Below are 18,686 nucleotides of genomic sequence, written 5' to 3' on the forward strand. Positions count from 1 at the left end.
AGGTTTTCCCAGAATGTTTGGCACCTAGATGATGGTCAATAAATTTTCGTTGAATTAAAAGCAATGATACTAAGTGAAAAACAAATTCCTCCACATAGTAGGCATGTGCTGTTTGCTGTATTTTTGTTGCTTATGTTCTGTACTTCATCTGTCCTTACCTCTGAGTTCTCAAACTTGTCATTTTCTTGTTGGGGACACTTCTCCCCCACAAACCACTCCTCTTCCCTTATTCTAAATTCCCTTATTCTAGAATGGGATTGACCACTCTGCGAATCCCTTAGATTCTTAATTATTCTTATATTGTCATCTAATTTTCTAGTTCTCAGCTTCTGCTAAATTGGCTACATGTTTATCCTACATTTTTTTATGTAATGGATGTGTGGAGAATCTCACTTACTCCTTTGGTAGGTGAACAAATACCTGTATAAAACTGTGAATGAAACCACATGGTTGAAAGAGCATCACCTAAGCACAACATACTTTAATTGTAGGTTCAAATTTTGAAGCTGATTTTAAAATTAAGTGGATATGAGTGATAAGAATAATATTTCATGAAGGAAAGATTCTTCCCTGGTGAGTGTGGCTCAGTTGGTTGGAGTGTCATCCCAGTGAAGGATGGCAGGTTCAATTCCAGGGCATATACCCAGGTTGCAGGTTTTATCCTCTTTTGGAACATGTGTGAGAAGGCAACCAATTGTTCTCTCTCTCTCTCCCCGCTGCCACCGCCTTATCTCTCTAAACACAATGAAAAAACTATCCTTGGGTGAGGATAAAAAAAAGAGAAGGAAAGATTTTTCCCAATGGCTTTTTAAAGCAGATATATTTAGTACCATAAAGATAAAACAACCATGTATTTGATGGAATTTTTCACTTTTTACCCACATGGCTTAGCACTATACATGCACAGCCTTTAATCTCTCTGCTCAAAATTCCAGCATGAAATAGATCACTTCCACCTAGGCTTCTGAGATTGACTCAGAAGCCTAGAAGACTGAGATTGACCTTGGAATCCAGCTGATCTGGTTGCTTGTGTCAGTATGGTAGCAGACACCCCAGGTTGGCCTCCTGATCTCCAATCAATCTCCTGTTACTTCACACTAGCAGAGTTCCCATGATGGTTAGGGCAGCAGTGTGCCCATTTAAGAGCATGCACCTACCTAGACTCCCTAGAAACTGGAGCGGCCACAGCCCAGGTCTGACCAAGAAGATACAGGTAGAAGCTTCCTGTGTGAGGCTTCCAGGAAAACCATTGTTTTCCTTATAAAAAGAGATGAGTCCAATCGACACATGCATTTTGCCCTTTACTCTTCCCCTTCTCTCTGCCTGGAATTATGAATACCATGTTGGAGGGGAAGCAGCCCAGCTTTTTGAATCTGAGGAAGTAAGTCAGACAGTAAGAGTGGCAGAGAAAGAAATCAGAATGAGCCATGACTGGTGGGGCTCAGTTGCTTCGGCATCACCCTGTGAAGTGAAAAGTTGCTTGTTCGATTCTTGGTCCAGGCACATGCCTGGGTTGAGGGTTCAGTCCCAGGTTAGGGGGCATATGAGAGGCAACCAGTTGATGTTCTTCTCCCTCTCTTTCTTTCTCCCTCCTCCTCTCTCTAAATATAAATAAATAAAATATTTTAAAAGAGAAGAAGAAGCTAGAAGGAGCCTCAGACCTGGCCGACTGCCTTAAACAGCCGCATCAGCCCTACCTCAAAATTCTGTTATGAGAGAAAAAGAAAACCTCTATTTGGTTAAAGCTGTGGTCAGTTACTTTCAGCCAAGTGAAGTCCTAACTGATGTAAATGTAAAATTAAAAAAAAAACATGAAAATATTAGGCTTCAAGGAAAACTTTACGTATCTGGAAGGTATTGACAATCAGATGCATCAGGCCATAAATATATTTTGTTGAACTTTGGTCTGTTTAGATTTTGTCAGTGATTGCCTGAATCCTTTCCCTGCTTTCCTTCTTCCTTCTTTCCTCTCTTCCTCCCTTTCTCCCTTCCCTTTTTAAACAAAGTTTGTCAAGCAGCTTATATACTATCTGTGTGCTAGAGATAAAATGATGAGCAAAACAGGCATGATTTCTGCCTTCAAATAACCATAGAAATACATAATTATAAAACAATATAAATACAATGAAAGGAAATACAGGGAAGAACGTGAACATGAAAATGAAAAAAACAGATCTAGTCTGAGGAAGCTTCTCTGAGGAGCTAAGCTCTGAGCTGAGACTAGAAGGATGACCAGAAAGGTACTAGGCGAAGGTGGTAGATGGAGCAAGAAGGAGAAACAGCATGCATAAAGGCCCCAAAGCTGCAGAGAGCAGAGCACTTTTGAGGAACTGAAAGTAGTCACCTGTGACTGAAATATTGAGAATAAAGACAAGCACAAGGTTAGGCTGGAGAGGTAGATGGGCCAGATGATGTAGGGACCTGTAGTCAGTTTATGTTAAGGGTTTGGGTCTTTATCCTAATAACAATGGAAAGTCATTGTATATTCTAAATGTTAAAGAATGACCTGGGCATAGCTGAGTTAAAAAATCCAAATGTCATTCTATCCTAGTTTCTCTGCTTCCAGTATCTGTCCTCTCCAGGGCATCCCACATAGGAAGCCAGAAGAGCCTTTTTCAGTCAGTGCCTTATCATGCCACCCTCTCCTCCACATGCACACCCACCTTAGCTAGTTCTAAAAATGTAGAGTATGCATGTGGCCAGTTCAGATGTAGCTAAGAACTAGGAAACCAGAAGACTATGTAAGAATAATTAAGAGTGCAAGGGATTCATAGAATGCATAGGAGATGTGAGGCTGGAAGTGACATGGGGAGCCTGGTTAGGTCCCAGATAGAACACAAGGTGAGAGACGATGATAATTTGAATTTGAGGGTGGTTGTGCAGATGGAAGCAAGTTGTGAAATTTGAATATGATTTAGAAGGTAAAATCAGTAAGTCCTGGAGATGGATTAGACACAGAGGTTGTGGGGTTGGAGAGTACAAGAAAGACTCCTAGATTCTGGCTTGCAGATTGGATGGCTGGTTGGCTGGGTTGGGGAAGGGGTGGGGCAGTGGTGGTGTTGGTGGTAGCATTTATAAAGAAAGGAAACTTAGAGGAGGCCTGAGTTGGGTGGGGAGCATTATGATGAGTTTCCACTGAACACGTTGAGTGTGAGGAAACTTGAGACATTCATGTGGTATGTCACATAGGCAAGCGTGGGTAGAGCCTTAACACTCAGAGAAGTCTGGGCTGCAGGCATCAGCATTTAGGTGGTGAATGAAGTTATAGACCATGAGATTGTGTAAGGAGAGAGGACAGAGAGGAAAGAGAAGGGACTTTAGGATCAAGTTGGTATAAAGATGAGTGATCTTGTTTTCTTTCTCAGGAAGCTCATGATTTGGTAGAGGTGATAAGCTACGTACATATGTAATTACAATGTAGATAGAAAAGGACTTGTATCCTACCAGTGCCATAAAGGAGGCCTTCAGGGGAAAGAGACACTACACCAGCTGATGGGATCAGAGACTGCTTCATCATGGAGAAGCATTTAAGAACATCTTTGTTAGATAGCCAGAACAAAATGAGGTAGATGAGGGAGGAATGGGCTTTCAGGTAGTGACAAAGACTTGACAAAAGATTTGAAGGCTAAAAACAAGACAGATTGAAGGAGCTTCAGGATTTTCAGTTTAATCTAGAGATGAGGTATTCGTAGGGGAGTCATGCAAAGGTGGGTTGGAGCCAGATTGCGTAGGGCAGTGAAAGCTAGGCTCAGGTACTCTACCTGTAGGAGTGGGGACCTAGCTAAGGTGTGTGTATATGTGGAGGAAAGGGTGATGTGACAAAGCAGGGATTGAAGAAGACTCCTCTGGTTTCCCACGTGGGGTCCACTGGAGAGGACAGATGCTGGAGGCAGGGAGACCAGGTAGAAGGCTGGAGTGGAGTATTTCAGAGGCTGTTTAAATAAAATGACTGAACTCCTTACCTCGTTAGTGCAAATAAAAAGGAGAGTTACTGAAAAAAAAAATGAAAACTTCATGGAATGCAGTTCTGAAAGTCCACTGGGCTTGTAGGACATGCACATGGGTCGGAGTCTCTCTGGGCCTCTCTCTTTCTGGAGACGTAGGGTCTCTTGCCTTTGCTTCTCTCAGCACTCCTGTGTTCTTTGCAGACCAGCTTTCTCCGTGAGCCCTTTTCTGTCCCGCTTCTTAGCCTCTTGTGAACATATGATTTTGTTGCCCATGACCTCCCTTTGACATTATTTCCTGTTTTTGTTTTGGTGATGCTATTTTCCTCCTTTCTTGGACCTTGCCACGTTGGTGTTCTTTGGAGGCTTTTTATTCTCTGTTTACCTTCTGTATTTATTCTCGAGGGTTGTCATAACAAAGTACTACAAACTAGGGGGCTTACACAACAGAAATCTACTGTCTCACAGCTCTGAGTACATGAAATTGAAGCTCAAGATGTAGCCAAGTTTGGTTCCTTGGCTTGTGAAAGCATCACCCTGATCTCTGCCTTTAATGTCTTGTGGAGATCTCCCTGTGTGCATGCCTCCGCATCCAAATTTCCCCCACCTGTAAGGACACCAGTCATATCATCTTAAATGATTACATCTGTAATGGTCCCAATTCCAAATAAGGTCATATTCCAAGGTTCTAGGGGTTTAGGAAGTCAATATATAAATTTGGGAAGGATACATTTCAACCCATAACACGTCTAAGCATTGTGTTCCCTTGGTCCCATCCTTAGCTCTCTGTGAGAAGTTCCATCCAAATCCATGCCTTTACCACATCGCCTCTACAGTGAGGATAGATACCCCAAGGCATTTTTCTCTAACCCAGTGATTTTCAACCGGTGTGCTACAAGAATTCTTAAAACATGCGATACCTGACTATTCAGTCAGACTCACTGACTTCTCTTCTCTTAGATTGTCTAATAAAATAGTGACAATAGCCAACACAACAACAGATGTCTAGTGTGAACGAATCAAAATTATACCTTGTTTTGGTGAGATCAGCAAATATATATATATATATATATATAATCTCACAAGATTTTAGTAATTAGTTTATGTGTGCTGTGAGATGAAAACCTTGAAAATTGCTGTTCTAACCCAATTTTCTCCTACTGAATTATGGAGGGATGGACCTAATTACACAGTGGACATAGTTGGAGATTCACAGGTCTTGTTAAATTTATAGTGTCTCAAGCTGAATTTATCTTTTCCTCAAAACCACTCGTTCTTCTGAGTTTCCTGTGTCAGAGATGGGCTCCATCATCCATCTGGCTCCTCCAGCCCACCCTGGATTTTATCCTGGAGGCTAGCTGTAGCTTACCATCTCCTACCGCCTTTCGGTCACCAAGTCCTGAGAATTCTACTTCTTCCATGGCTATTGCATTCCTCTTTTTCCCTTTATTCCTATTGCTACACTTCCTTGGCTTAGTTTACCTCTCTTAACTTGAATTACCATGATTAATAAGAACAATAACCTTTCTGCTGTAGGCCCACATGGCTACTATTGAAATGTGCAAATTCATGAAATCCAGGAAGGTGGTCCTGGTCCTGGCCAGATGCTACTCTGGATGCAAAGTGGTCATCATAAAGAACATTGATGATGGCATCTCGGACGACCCTTACAGTCATGCTCTGGTGGGTGGAACTGACAGCAACTGCTCGGGGCAAGAAGGAAACTACCAACAGGCCAAAGGTCAAGTCTTTTATGAAAGTCTATAACTACAGTCACCTCATGCCCACAAGGTACTCTGTGGATATCCCCTTAAACAAAACTGTAATCAACAAGGATCTCTTCAGAGACCCTGCTCTGAAATGTAAGGTCGATGTGAGGTCAAGGTCAAGTATGAAGAGAGGTATAAGACAGGTAAGAACAAATGGTTCCTCCAGAAGCTGTGGTTTTCAATCTTTTTTTTTATTTCAGTTATTAAACATCCAAAATAAACAAATAAATCAAAATGACAATAACAAACATTTATTGTTACTGTGTGGCAGGCCCTTACATAAAATGCTTCATAGTCTTATCTCTCTTTAATCTATCCTGAGTCCAGAAAGATCTTTATAAACACAAAGGTAGCAAGTATAAATATTTAGTCCCCCAAATTTAGATGATCAATAAAAATATAATTTTTCCCTATATTTTAACTCAATGGTTATTTTAAACTTTCATTTTATCTGATGGCAGAAAACATAATCTCAGATAATTTTGAGTAAATATGTAATTTCTGTGCTGTGCTTTTCAGTTATAATTTTTTAATATTATAATTCTTACTAGTACTACTATCACTGCTACTACTATTGAGACCATCATCATCATCATCATCATTGTCATCATCATTTTTCTTGGCCTTGTAGTATTTCAATGTGTGAATGTATGAGATCTTTTAGCCATTTCCCTATTTAGATCATTTGCAATCTTTTGCTATTACAAAATCTTTGTGACACATCTTTGCATTAATGTTCTAGTATAATTGTTGGGTAAATTCCCTGAAATAGAAATACTGTATCAAAGGCTATGTACATTTTAAATTCTGATAGTGATTGCTAAGTTGCCCTCCAAAGAGCCTGCACCAATTTATACTCCCACAGATATGAAAATGCCTGCTTCTCATCAGCACCAATAATGAGTATTATAAAACTTTTAAGACTTTGCCATATTTTGTCTTAATTGTATTTCTTAAATTATGAGTGAGGATGAGCATTTTTTCATTATATACTGTTTTTTAACCTTTTTTTCTTCATTGAATTTAACATGAACATCTTTTCATTTAAATAAGTATTCATCACTCCAGATGCACTTTTGGGAAGTTTATTTTTAGTTACAACACTAGACAGAATCTTTTAAAAATAAAAGTAGGAAAAACTACAATAACAAAATTTTTAAAGACTTTATTTAGTTTTTGGAGAGAGGAGAAGGGAGGGAGAAAGAGAGGGAGAGAAACATCAATGTGTGAGAGAAATGTTGATTAGTTGTCTCTTGCACAGGCCCTGACTGGGAACTGAACCCTAACACAGACATGTGTCCTGATCGGGAATCGAACCAGTAAACTTTTGCTTTTCAGGATTGCTCAACCAACTGAGCCATGCCGGTCAGGGCTACAATAAAAGAAAAAAGAAAAAGAAAAAGAAAAAGCAATAAAAGTAAATAAAGGAAAAAATTTCTAAATAAATGTAGGGTATTTCTGACAAAAAATTCTTAGGTGATTCTAAGCCTTAGGATAAACAATAAATCAAGGGTCTGAGCCAGCTGTGCCCCAAAGAAATATAATGTGAATCACAAATGCAAGTTATATATATGATATAGATTTTCTAATAGCCACATTTTAAAAAGTGAAAAGAAACAGATAAATTTAATTCAATAATATATTTTAACCCAATATTTTAAAAATAGACCCTGGCTGGTATAGCTCAGTGGATTGAGCGTGGGCCTGCGAACCAAAGGGTCACCAGTTCAATTCCCAGTCGGGGCACATGCCTGGGTTGCAGGCCAGGTCCCCAGTGGGGGGTGCTTGAGAGGCAACCACACACTGATGTTTCTCTCCCTCTCTTTCTCCTTCCCTTGCCCTCTCTCTAAAAATAAATAAAATCTTTATAAAAAATAAAAAATAAAAATAGTATCATTTTGATATTTAATCAATATAAAATTATTGAGACAGTTTACATCCTCTTTTTGTTCTAAGTCTTGTAAATCCAGTTTGTACTTCACACTTGCAGCACGAGTTTGACTGGACACATTTCAAGTGCTCAGTTGCCACATGTGGCCAGCAGCTACCGCACTGGATGGCACAGATTAGTTTTTGTAAAGAAACTTCCCAGTGCATGGAAGCTACAACTAACACCCAAATAGCTTAAAATTGCACATGACAGCTTGCCTAGTGTTTTGAGGCCAAGTTCAATGCCTTTTAGAAAGAAGGTACTCAAAGTTTATTTTTCTAATTGAGTTATTTTTATTTTTTCAATTGAATGTTCATACTTGTTTTATGGAGATATGGTCAAAATACCTCATTGTAGCAATGAATCATTTTGTTAGTCATGAAACAGAAAACAATTCATACATTTTACTTTGTTTCTCAGAAATGAGAGATGTTTTAAGAATGTGTTTTCATAAGATTTGCCAAAATTTTTCATCACACAATAGCTTTTTTTTCCCTCTTCCTTTTGGACAATTGTTGAGTTGATGAAGTTTTTAAGATAGGTAGGAACAGATGTGTTGACTCAATTTGGGAAGGTAAAAACAATTTTACTTGAAGAGAAGCCCTCAGAGAAGTGACAGTCTCCCAGGGGTGTTTGCATCCAGTTTTAGGAAATGAATCTCCAGTGGACATTGTGATGGGATTAAGAGCCAGCAACGCTTGGGCAAACTCTGATAGTCCTCCAAATATCATGATGCAGTATTAGGACCAAACTCCCTAACTTGACATTTTTAAAGAGGATTTACATTTTAATTATTTGCTCAAAATTTGCCCCCACAATTGACCGTTTAGGTAATCTTTAATCCATATACTTCTCTTTAATTTTTTTAAAACATTTTATTTATTCATTTTTAGGCAGGGGAAGGGAGGCAGAAAGAGAGGGAGAGGAACATCAATGTGCGGTTGCCTCTCGCGTGTCCCCAACTGGGGACCTGGCCCACAACCCAGGCATGTGCCCTAGTCTGGGAATCAAACCAGCCACTCTTTGGTTCACAGGCTGTGAAGTTATGTAATTGTAGTATAATCACATTATAATATGATGCGAGAAAGAAATTCTTTTCATTATAATGATATTAGTGCTCAAATCAAACCTGGAGCACTGACATATTAGAAATGGAACTGGAAAATGCTAGCTGGAACAGCCCTATCTGCCACCTAATTCAATCCAATCTGTTCTTATAAATTAAAAAGTGACGCAGAAAGGCAGACACTTGATTAAATCACAGCTATTCTGAGGTCTAGATTTCAGGTTTTCTGATACCTGGACCAATAGTTCTCCTTAGTATGAGTTACAGCATTCTAATTTGCTGAACTAGCACTTGCTAAGTGCTAGGCTCTGGGTTAAGTACTTTTCATTAACGTCAACAATTCACGTCAAAAGACTTTATTGCAAAGTCCTTGCAATATAAATATTTCAAATTTAAAACAAAATCATCACTTTTCTCTAACAATTTTTTTCTTGAAGCTACATTTGCTTTCTTAAACAAAAGTTGCTGGTGCACAAGACATTCTCTACCTCCAGAGTCAAATCTGCAAAGGATGCCTAGGTATACACCACAGGGCTGTGTTTGGATAGTTAATTAAGCAATAACTTATTCAGAACTCAAGATCATTATCTTTCTATTAAGGCTACAGAGAAGTTTGAAAAGCATAGCTTTTTTCTTTACCTCCCTTAGTTTGTTCACTAATGACCCTTCCTTCCCCCTTCCCCCTCCTCCCTCCCTCCCTCCCTTTCTCCCTCCTTCCTTCCTCTCTCCCTCCCTCCCTTCCATCCTCCCTTCCTTCCTTCCTTCCTTCCTTCCTTCCTTCCTTCCTTCCCATTCTAGAAAGTTAGGTGTTAAAACCATTTTGTGCTGAGATTCTAAACACTTTTTGATTTGTCTTGGACATGTAGGATGTTGGAAATGCAAGGGTGTTACGCATCATCTGAAGGGAAGAGAAGGCCCAGAGAGCTTGAGGCTTTTATCTGCGGTTGGAGAAATGAAATTACACCCAGGTCAGAAAGCTACCACAGAGCAAGAGTGCAATCAACCCCAAGTGGAAATCCATCACAACAGCAAAGGCACTGTCTTGGCTCAGGAGGTGCTATCCTTTTTAAGTAACTTAATTGAATCTCAAACCAGCACATTCTCCAGCTTCACTTGAAAGAGGCCAGATCCATTGCCAGGAGCCTCAGAATGAAAAGCATCCCATATAGTTTTTGATTTACATATATTTGAATGTTTACTTCTGTATTTGCCTCCTGAACTAGACAGGAAAGAGAAAGTAGGGGCTATCTTTTTCTTTGTTCAGTATTGTATTTCCTAGTGCATAGTAGGCACTCAATAAATATTTGCTAAATTAGTGAATGAATGAATGCATTCACAGAAAATTCCCAGCACAGTCAATAAACAACTAATTGGTTGTTTAATTATGACACAATTTATGAGAACACTTAGTGAAACTGTCACTTTGACCCTGTTTTGGTGTTGTGAAAATCACTATTGGTCCTTCTGCGAGTTGGCAACTATTCCACTGTGTGTTTATTTAGACCAAATTGAACTCTTTAATGACTCAGTGGGAACACCACCAAGCCAGTTAATGCAACCTCAATTCTCTCAATCTGAGTTCTTGGTGAACTTCGGGGAAGTTCTCCTGGCCAAGAAGATATCTGAGATTTTGAGTTTGAATCAAAATATTCTTAAGAGAGAAAATCAACTGAATCTCAAGTGGTTGATTTTGTCCATGAATAAAAGTCAGAATGAAGTCATGTGTGGAATTACTATACTACCTAGTCAGCTGACTGCAATCAGATTTGCTTAGCTGTTGCTGGGACCACATGAAGAGGGGGTTATTTATTAGGAACAGAATAGTTCCTTTTAAATTCTGTAGCAATCATGTCTCTCTCTCTTTTTTTTTCCTTCCAGTCCATGGAAAGTGTTATCTCAGGCAGCTTTGTGCAGGAAGTTGGGTTTATCACTTCCTCACAGTTGCAGTTTGTCTAGGACTTAACTACATGCTATCAGATTACATCAAAATGTAGGCCTTTGTGTGTTTAACTCATCAAAGGAGTGGACCCTCAGGACTTGATATCACTTCACTGCATATGCAGCCATGTAGCAAAACAAAGCCTATCTAAACAGGACAGAACTATTTCTGTTGTGCGGCAGCTCCGCTAGCTCGAGCTTGCAGAAATGGTTGGGTTTCAGGTGTCTGCAGTGTTTCACTTCTTGTTTTTATATTTATCTCTTTTTAGAATTGCAGTCATTTGCCTGGTTGTGTGCAAGGAAGGAAAACGCCAAATACTGCCTACAAGAGAAGAGACAAGATTGCTCCAATCCAGAGTGTCAGTGGGAGGCAGCACTAACCTTTACCTCATCGTCTTGATTTTCACTTGAGAACCCCAGTTACTGCTGTTATAGTCTGGCCTTTGGAGCTGACCGGCCACACAAGGGGTTTGAATCCTGGCTCCTCTGTTTCCTGGTTGTGTGTCCTCAATCAAGTTATTTCAGCCCTCTGAGCTTCGCTTTCCCCATCTGCTAATGGAGAAAGTGATGACACCTGCTTCATAGCCCTATGCTATGGAATAAATGGTTTGAATTAAATAATATGTGCAAAGTGCATATGGAACCTGCTGTGCTCACCTTGGGAAGGACCTCAGTATTGTGAAGCCTGAGGGGCACTGCGAGCCACACTTTGCCAAGTGACAGAGCAGTCCCAGCCTGGCTGAAGTTTCTCAGGCTACACTTCCACCTCTGGGGCCTTGTGGCTATTTTCTTCTCTCTGGAGTTCCCTCTTCTCTGTGGTGGGCTGACAGCCAGATGGTGCCTCTATTGGCAGCCACAGGAAGCCAATGCAACTGTGAAGTAATACTTCTGCCCCAGAGCTGGCTCCGCCCCATTGACCAAGGTTTTCTCATTCTGTTCAGCCAACTCTTTTCAATGCCTTGCCTAAAAAGGACTTCTCACCCAGCTCTACTGCCCGGGGAAATGGCTGACTGCCCCAGAGGCTTTGGACAAACAGCTTTCCACCATAGAAATGGTGAAGGGGACTGCTTCCCAGCTCAGTCCTTTGGGAGTTTGAGGGTACCATCTTGCAGCAACTCTCTGATATGATGCTCATTTACCAAAATCAGATGTCAAATGAAGAGGGATTAGGGCTTGATTCTATAAAATCCCTTTGAGACAATGCAATATAATGAGGCACTCTTTTTAAAGAATTATTTGCATTAAGGAAGTAAATTTTCACAGGCCTATGACCGGAAAGAAATTAAGTTACACCTAAAAAACTGTATACTTTAAGAAGGCAAATGTTTTTTCTTTTTCTTTTTCAAAATCTGAAACTATTTAAAATAGGAAATTGAAACAAGCCTAATGCTTTATTGCCTTTTTATACCCGGGTCATTCACTGATGGCTTCCTATCTTCATTGCTTCCTCCTTTCTAGCCACCGAGGTGGCAGATGTCCTGTGAGCCACACTTTGCTTCAGCTGTTCAGAGAATCACTTCAGAGCCACCAGCCACCTTCCATTCAGTGTCCCCTGGGTTTGAGTTGGTTCGGAGTTTCATGTCCAGTGAATTTAGCCTCTCTGCCTGGCTCCTTGGGTTGAGTTCTTTGGCTGTCTCTTTAGCTTTTGCCCCTGGATGATGTCTCTCAGAACTCCCCTTAATGGCCACAGGCTTGTGGCCAGTCTCACCTCACAAGCCTTATGTAGGAGACAGGTTCCCAAGCTGGATCCAGCACCTTGGACTCCATGTTATCTGGGAAGAAGGTTAAGACATTTGGCTACAAACCTGTTAGCAGAGTTGTGAATGCTAAGGGAAGACCAGCTCTTTCTGTAGATTGATAAGATTAAAAATCATTTTTTAGTAATTGCAAAAATAATAAATGTGCACACACATACCCCTAAACACAGAAATGTGTAAAATTTAAAACTGAAGGCCCTCATATCAACCTCCTAGTGATAAGTCTTTGTTATATCCTATTCCAGATTTATTTTAGTGCATATAAAAGTATTTTACTTGAAAAAAATGGAAAATAGGATGAATAACTACTCTTCTGAAACTTGCATGTTATCCTTAACAGTATATTTTGGATAGATTCAAATGTCAGTATGCACACATTTATCCCTTTATTTTGTATGACTGTGGCTATTCCACAGTAGAGTGAACTAGTTTATTTACTCAATTCCTTATTGATGGACCTTGACTATTTTAGGCTGTTTTGTTCTTTGGCCTAACAAACAGTGCAGTATGAACATCCTTGTGCAAACATCTTTGTGCTCATGTGTGAGTATTTCTTTAGAATTTTGGGGTTAAAGGGTATGCATATTTAAAATTTTAATAAACATTACTAAATTGCATACCAGTGTACCAGCTTGCAATCTACCCAGGAATCTGAGAAGTCTTGTTTCATTGAACATTTATCAACTTTAGTATTACCAAATTTTATCAATATAATAGACAAAAAACCCTTATTATTTGTGTTTCTCTTATTATTAGTTAAACTGAACATCTTTTAAGATGTTGTAGTAGACGGTTCTGTCTGGTGTGGGCTCAGCCCCCACTGGGAGATGCACAGGACCCACGCCCATGGATAGCTGCAATGTACCTAGGCTGCTGTGAGTCTTGCTTTTTTGCTAAAACTCCCTCACCCTGAATTGAGGACATTTACTACAAAGCAACTTCCTAAAATCCATGCTAAACCTTCCAAGGATGAGTGAAGCCAGTCCGACTACTTTTGCCTTTTCACTTGCAAATATCCCTCTTCTGTGATGTGATTACCAGCATTGTCTCCTTTGTTTTCTGTAAAAGGTAACCACCTAAAGCCAGCCTGTGCATAGTTAATGAGGACCTTCTTATAGTGTGCCCAGTAAGACAATAAAAGCTCATTGGAGCAAGGGTGGAGGCTTTTGCTCCCCTTGAGAGAAAAGCCATGCTGTCCTTTTTCCTCCACCTGATTCGGTAGTCCCTGTGAATGTCTCATTTTCATCCATAATGATGCAGACCCCATGAATCGGGGTCTGCATCAGATGTTTTTTGGCTATCTGTACTTCCTCTTATGTGAGTTTTCTCTTTGTATCCTTTATTCAGTTTTCTGTAAAGTCGTCTTTTTCTCGTTGGCCTGTGTACCAGTTAGGATGTTTTTGGCTATAATTACAGATTGCTTAGAAAAATGTGGCTTACATTGATTATTTACTATATTCTATAATATGATCTGAAGGCAGGATATTCCAGAGTTGGGCAGTGGTTTAGGAATCTTTTTCTGCTGCGTTGCACTCAGCTTGTACAGACTTCCAGTCATCACATTCTAGACAACTATTTTCAAAGCCACCAAAAGCTCTCCTAGCCCAAATCTTTAAGCTTCCCCTTTGATCATGGAGGAAAACTCTTCCTAGCACCTTGGCTATAAACATCTCCTCCCAACTCGGTCCCTTTGGCCAGGAATGGGTCACATGTCCCTTTCCAGGCTGAGATGCCCACACAGCTGCCATTTTTAATGGATTTTCTCTGTCAGTCTCCATGTTGTTTTCTGAATTCATTGATGCAGATGAATGTAACTTGATGATAATGCAACAATTTGAATTTAGGGGGAAATGCTACACCTGAAATATAAGATTGTCCTTGGCTTTTAATGATGCGTCTTTTTATATTTTAACATTTTATTTATTTATTTTTAGAGAGATGGGAAAGAAGAGAGAAAGAAAGGGAGAGAAAAATCGATGTGAGAGGAATGTTGATGTGTGCCTCTTGTATGCACACCTACCAGGGATCAAACCCACAACCCAGGCATGTGTCCTGATGGGGAATCGAACCAGGGACCTTACAGTTTGTGGGATGACTTCCAACCAACTGAGCCACACCAGTCAGAGCTCAATGATGTATCTTTCAAGGATTGATATATGACTTGAGCATGGGCAGTCCAGCCCCTTAATATCTGACCACACTCAGCAAGCCAAAATATTCTTCTTAGCCCCCTAAAGCAGGAGAGCACATAGTAGGCTTTCTTCTCTGGGAAGCTTGAGATAGCAGGACTGGCCCTGACCTTGTAGCTGCTCTTGGACCAGTTGGAATCTGCTGGCAGATCTTCTGGCCCTCCCCAGATGAGATGAGGGAGACTGGTTTCTTAGCGGCCCATGGTGGGCTATAATAATACCTATTTTTTAAAATGGGTCTGACTGAAGCAATGAGAAATTATAACTTCTTTCACCCCTTTTGGGGCAGGGATCTCTTCTCTTCTCCCTGCTGGACACAGGGAGAATGGAAGATAACAGTTACAGCTTATTTTTACTTTATTTCTCATAGAAATCTGATCTTAGCTACACCTTTGTATCTAGAAAATTGTCTTTCAGTCAGGTGAAGAAACCACCTTAGGCTCACCTTCTGTACTCTCAGTTTCCCTGGCACCTTCGGGATACCACGGCTCAGAATTTTTATGAAACTAACCCATGTATGTAGAAGGCTGAGTCCCAGAGTCATTGAGCAGATTTTTATCTTTCTCCCTTGATCTGTTCTAATTTTCTCTAACTCGAAACCCCCAAATGAAAGTTCAAACAGATGTCAGTCCCCTCTTCTTCCCCCTTTCTCCGATTCCCTGCTAATGACAAACACAATAGTCACAGTGGTATCTAAGCTGAGTGTTTAATAGGCTAAAGAAATTATTCACTTTCCTCTTTAACCATAGGGAATCCTGTACAACTATTATTTAAATGTATCCCTAATTATTTTATGTCTTTGGATGCTATTGGATGTGGACTTAAAAAATTTCAGTTCCAATATTTTGTTGCTAGGACATAGAAATACAATGGATTTTTGTATGTTGCCTTTGTACCCCGTGACCTTGCTGTTGATTTTACTAGCTTTTTGGGGAATATTCCTTAGGCTTTTCTACATATATGGGCATGCTGTCTGTGAATAAAGATAGTTTTACTTCTTCTTTTCTGATCTGGATGGAAAGGCTCCAGGAGGATGTAACCCCACAGGCAGCCGGCCCGATGAGATTTCAGATCTGCTCGCCCTTTGACTAGGCTGCTTCAGACAATAAAAAACCTGTCCAATAACATGTGGTGATCTTTCCTGGCTCCTTGCTTCTATGCATGCTGTTTGCTCTTTCTCTTTCACCTGTTTGGGGCTTTCCTTCCTCACTTGATGAGTGTGATTTGAACACTGGTTCACTTAGAGTTTTTTGGACTACCTTATTTCTAAAGCATTTTTCTTCTGGCTGATAGTCAGATCTGTCATTCCCAGGGCATTGACCACCTTCCATTTTCCATTTTTTTCTTTGGCTCCATATGAAGCTGTTGCAATGATTCCCTTTGAGTTCACTAGCCAGTTTGTCCCTGGACGGTTTTCTGATTTTTGCCAAGTGACTGTTCACCAGCAAGTGGTCTGGTGTCCTTTTCAAAAGGTCTGGGGCTTGCTTTGCCCAACATCCCAAATCTTTAAATTTCCTTTATCAAGCAACTTCTCGAGATGGGAGAACCACAGTTGATCTCTCCTGCTCCCTCACAGTTTCAACTTTTTCAAATTACATGAAAGTACCTTGGATTCTTTATCTTAATGACTTACACACTTGCTTTGTTTAAATATTTTATCCTCCAAATCTCACTTATTCTTTCAACTGATTGTAATTATTTTTCTTTATCTCTCCTTTATTTATTATAAAGGTCATTTCTTTTCCTGTTTAGCTCTATTCTTTGTTAAAATAAAAGGATAAAATAATATACAGTCAGTAATATCCAGTGCAATAATTTTTAGATTGCCTTCATGGAAATATAGGTATAAGTTACTTTAAGCTCAGCGAAACTTTGTTTTTAGCAGATTATGGTGGGGAAAGCCCCCAGTTTGTGATAACTATACAGAAAGCTCACCAGAGGATCAGGACAGAAACCGGCCCACGGAGGCTCCACTCTCAAGCACAGGAAAGCACAGGAATAAGCCTGGATTTTTACTGATTGTTCTCTTTTTAATGTTGTGTCTTTTTTTCCCCCTCCAGTTTCCTTTTGCATATCCTGTTTCTAGCACCAGGTCAGTTTCCTTGAGTCCTTTTTCTTATTGGAAAACAGCATGAGTGAGTGGAAGGAATGCGGACCTAAGAGTATAAATAGACCTGAGTGTCAGCATCACTTCTGCCTCTTACTAGTTGTGGATCCTTGGACAAGTTACTTACTCTTTCTGAGCTTCATGTTTTTCTTCCAGAGATTGCCTTTAAAAACATAGATAATATTCATTAGGCATCTAGCACAGTGTATGGAAAATACTCAGTACATGTTACCTATGATTATTACCTTTATGCCTTTGACTTTCTTCTTCCCACACTTTCTATAATCACTTGCCATTCATTATTGGGCTTGAATGAATGAATCTATACATTTGTGATCTTTGAAAGTAGTGGTTTGCCTTTCATTTCTCTTTAATATTAGGTCAACAGTGTAATGAAACTGCCAAAAACCCTTGCTTGTGCCATCTTAGCCTGAATTACAAAGGAATAAATATAAGTTGAATGTGTTCAGAATCATAGTGCCAGAGCCTGAACTGATGTTAGAAACCAGCTGCTTCAACTCTTTTTATTTACAGAATGAAATGACTGTCATGGCAAAGATAAGCAATTTTCCCAAAGAGCTGTAGGAAGGTATATGTAGCTATTGAGATTTCCTTATTTCAGGAAAATATTGTTTGAGGTAAAATTCATGTAATATAAATGAACCATTTAAAAATGTACAATTCATTGGCAGTTAGTACACTCACAATGTGCATCCATTACCTTTATCTAGTCCTAAGACATTTTTATCACCGTGTGTTTATTAAGTAGACACTCCTCATGCTCTCTCACGCTAGCCCCTGGCATTCATTACTAATGTAATTCATTAGTAATCTGCTTTCATTCATTACTAATCTGCTTTCTGTCTCTATGGGTTTGAATATTGTGGATATTTCATACAAATGGAATCATACACTGTGTGATCTTTTGGATCAAACTTATTTCACTACCATAAATGTTTTCAGTTCATGCTCACTGTTTAAAATTTCAGCCCTGGCTGGTGTGGCTCAGCTGGTTGGAGCATTGTCCTGTATCTGAAAGACTGCAGATTCAATTCCTGGTCTGGGCACACACCTAGGTTATAGGTTTGGTTCCCAGTACAGGTGTGCACAATCCCCGGTCTAGAGTATACAATCGATCCCTGGTCCAGGCATGTACTGGAGGCAACCAATCAATGCTTCTCTCTCACATCTGTATTTCTCTCTTTCTCCCTTCCTCTCTTTCTGAAAGCAATAAAAAAAATATCCTCAGGGGAGGATTTAAAAAATTCGGACATTATAGAAAGTATCATGAAGAAAATAAAAAGTATTCTGTAATCCCGCCTGCCATTGATGAAGACTAGTAACAGTGTGGTGATAGCTGCTGTTCCCCCTGTCTCCCACATAAATAAGTTTTCACACCTTTTACTTGAATTTGGTATTTCACTTAATACTGTATATGAAACAGCTTCCTGTATTGACACATATAGATTCCTTCAGTCTCTTTATTTGTCTTGTGTTTTTAGTGTTTTAGTCTTTAGTGTTTTAGTGTTTAGTGTTTTAGTCATCATGTGGTTTTAGTCTAGGTTGCTTAACAAACCTGCTGATGAACATCCTTCTCCCTCACCACAACCCCATTCCACCCAAATTTTTGCTATGGAAAATAGTTTACATCCTATCCTACTGGATGTGAACTATTTTGAAATTCCAATATTGGAGACAAATAGACAGGAATGGTTTTCATTTCTCTGGGATCAGCTTGGGTACACTGGGGAGTTCATGCATCAGTAAGAACTAGATAAAATTTGAGATTGTTTCTAATTTCAAATTCTTTGATTCTTGGGGATTAATACCAAAATCATCGTAGGGCTAGGGGCACAGAGGCAAATGTCTAGGACTGGGAGTTAGAAGGCCTGGGTTTAGCCTTTATTTTGTTAAGGGCTAGCTCTGAGCCTTGGAAAGTTACTTCTTTGGACTTCAGTTTCCTCATCTGTGAAATGAGGTGAATGG

General features: G+C 39.8%; 1 pseudogene; it reads left to right on the top strand.

Annotated features, from left to right (window-relative positions):
- Positions 1–5,501: 5,501 nt before the first annotated feature.
- LOC123828986 lies at positions 5,502–11,415 on the top strand (annotated as a pseudogene).
- The last annotated feature ends 7,271 nt before the right edge of the window (positions 11,416–18,686 follow it).

Source organism: Phyllostomus hastatus, unplaced genomic scaffold (genome assembly GCF_019186645.2).
Source record: "Phyllostomus hastatus isolate PE091 unplaced genomic scaffold, TTU_PhHast_1.1 phas_scaffold_1066, whole genome shotgun sequence".
In the NCBI taxonomy this organism is placed as follows: Eukaryota; Metazoa; Chordata; class Mammalia; order Chiroptera; family Phyllostomidae; genus Phyllostomus; species Phyllostomus hastatus.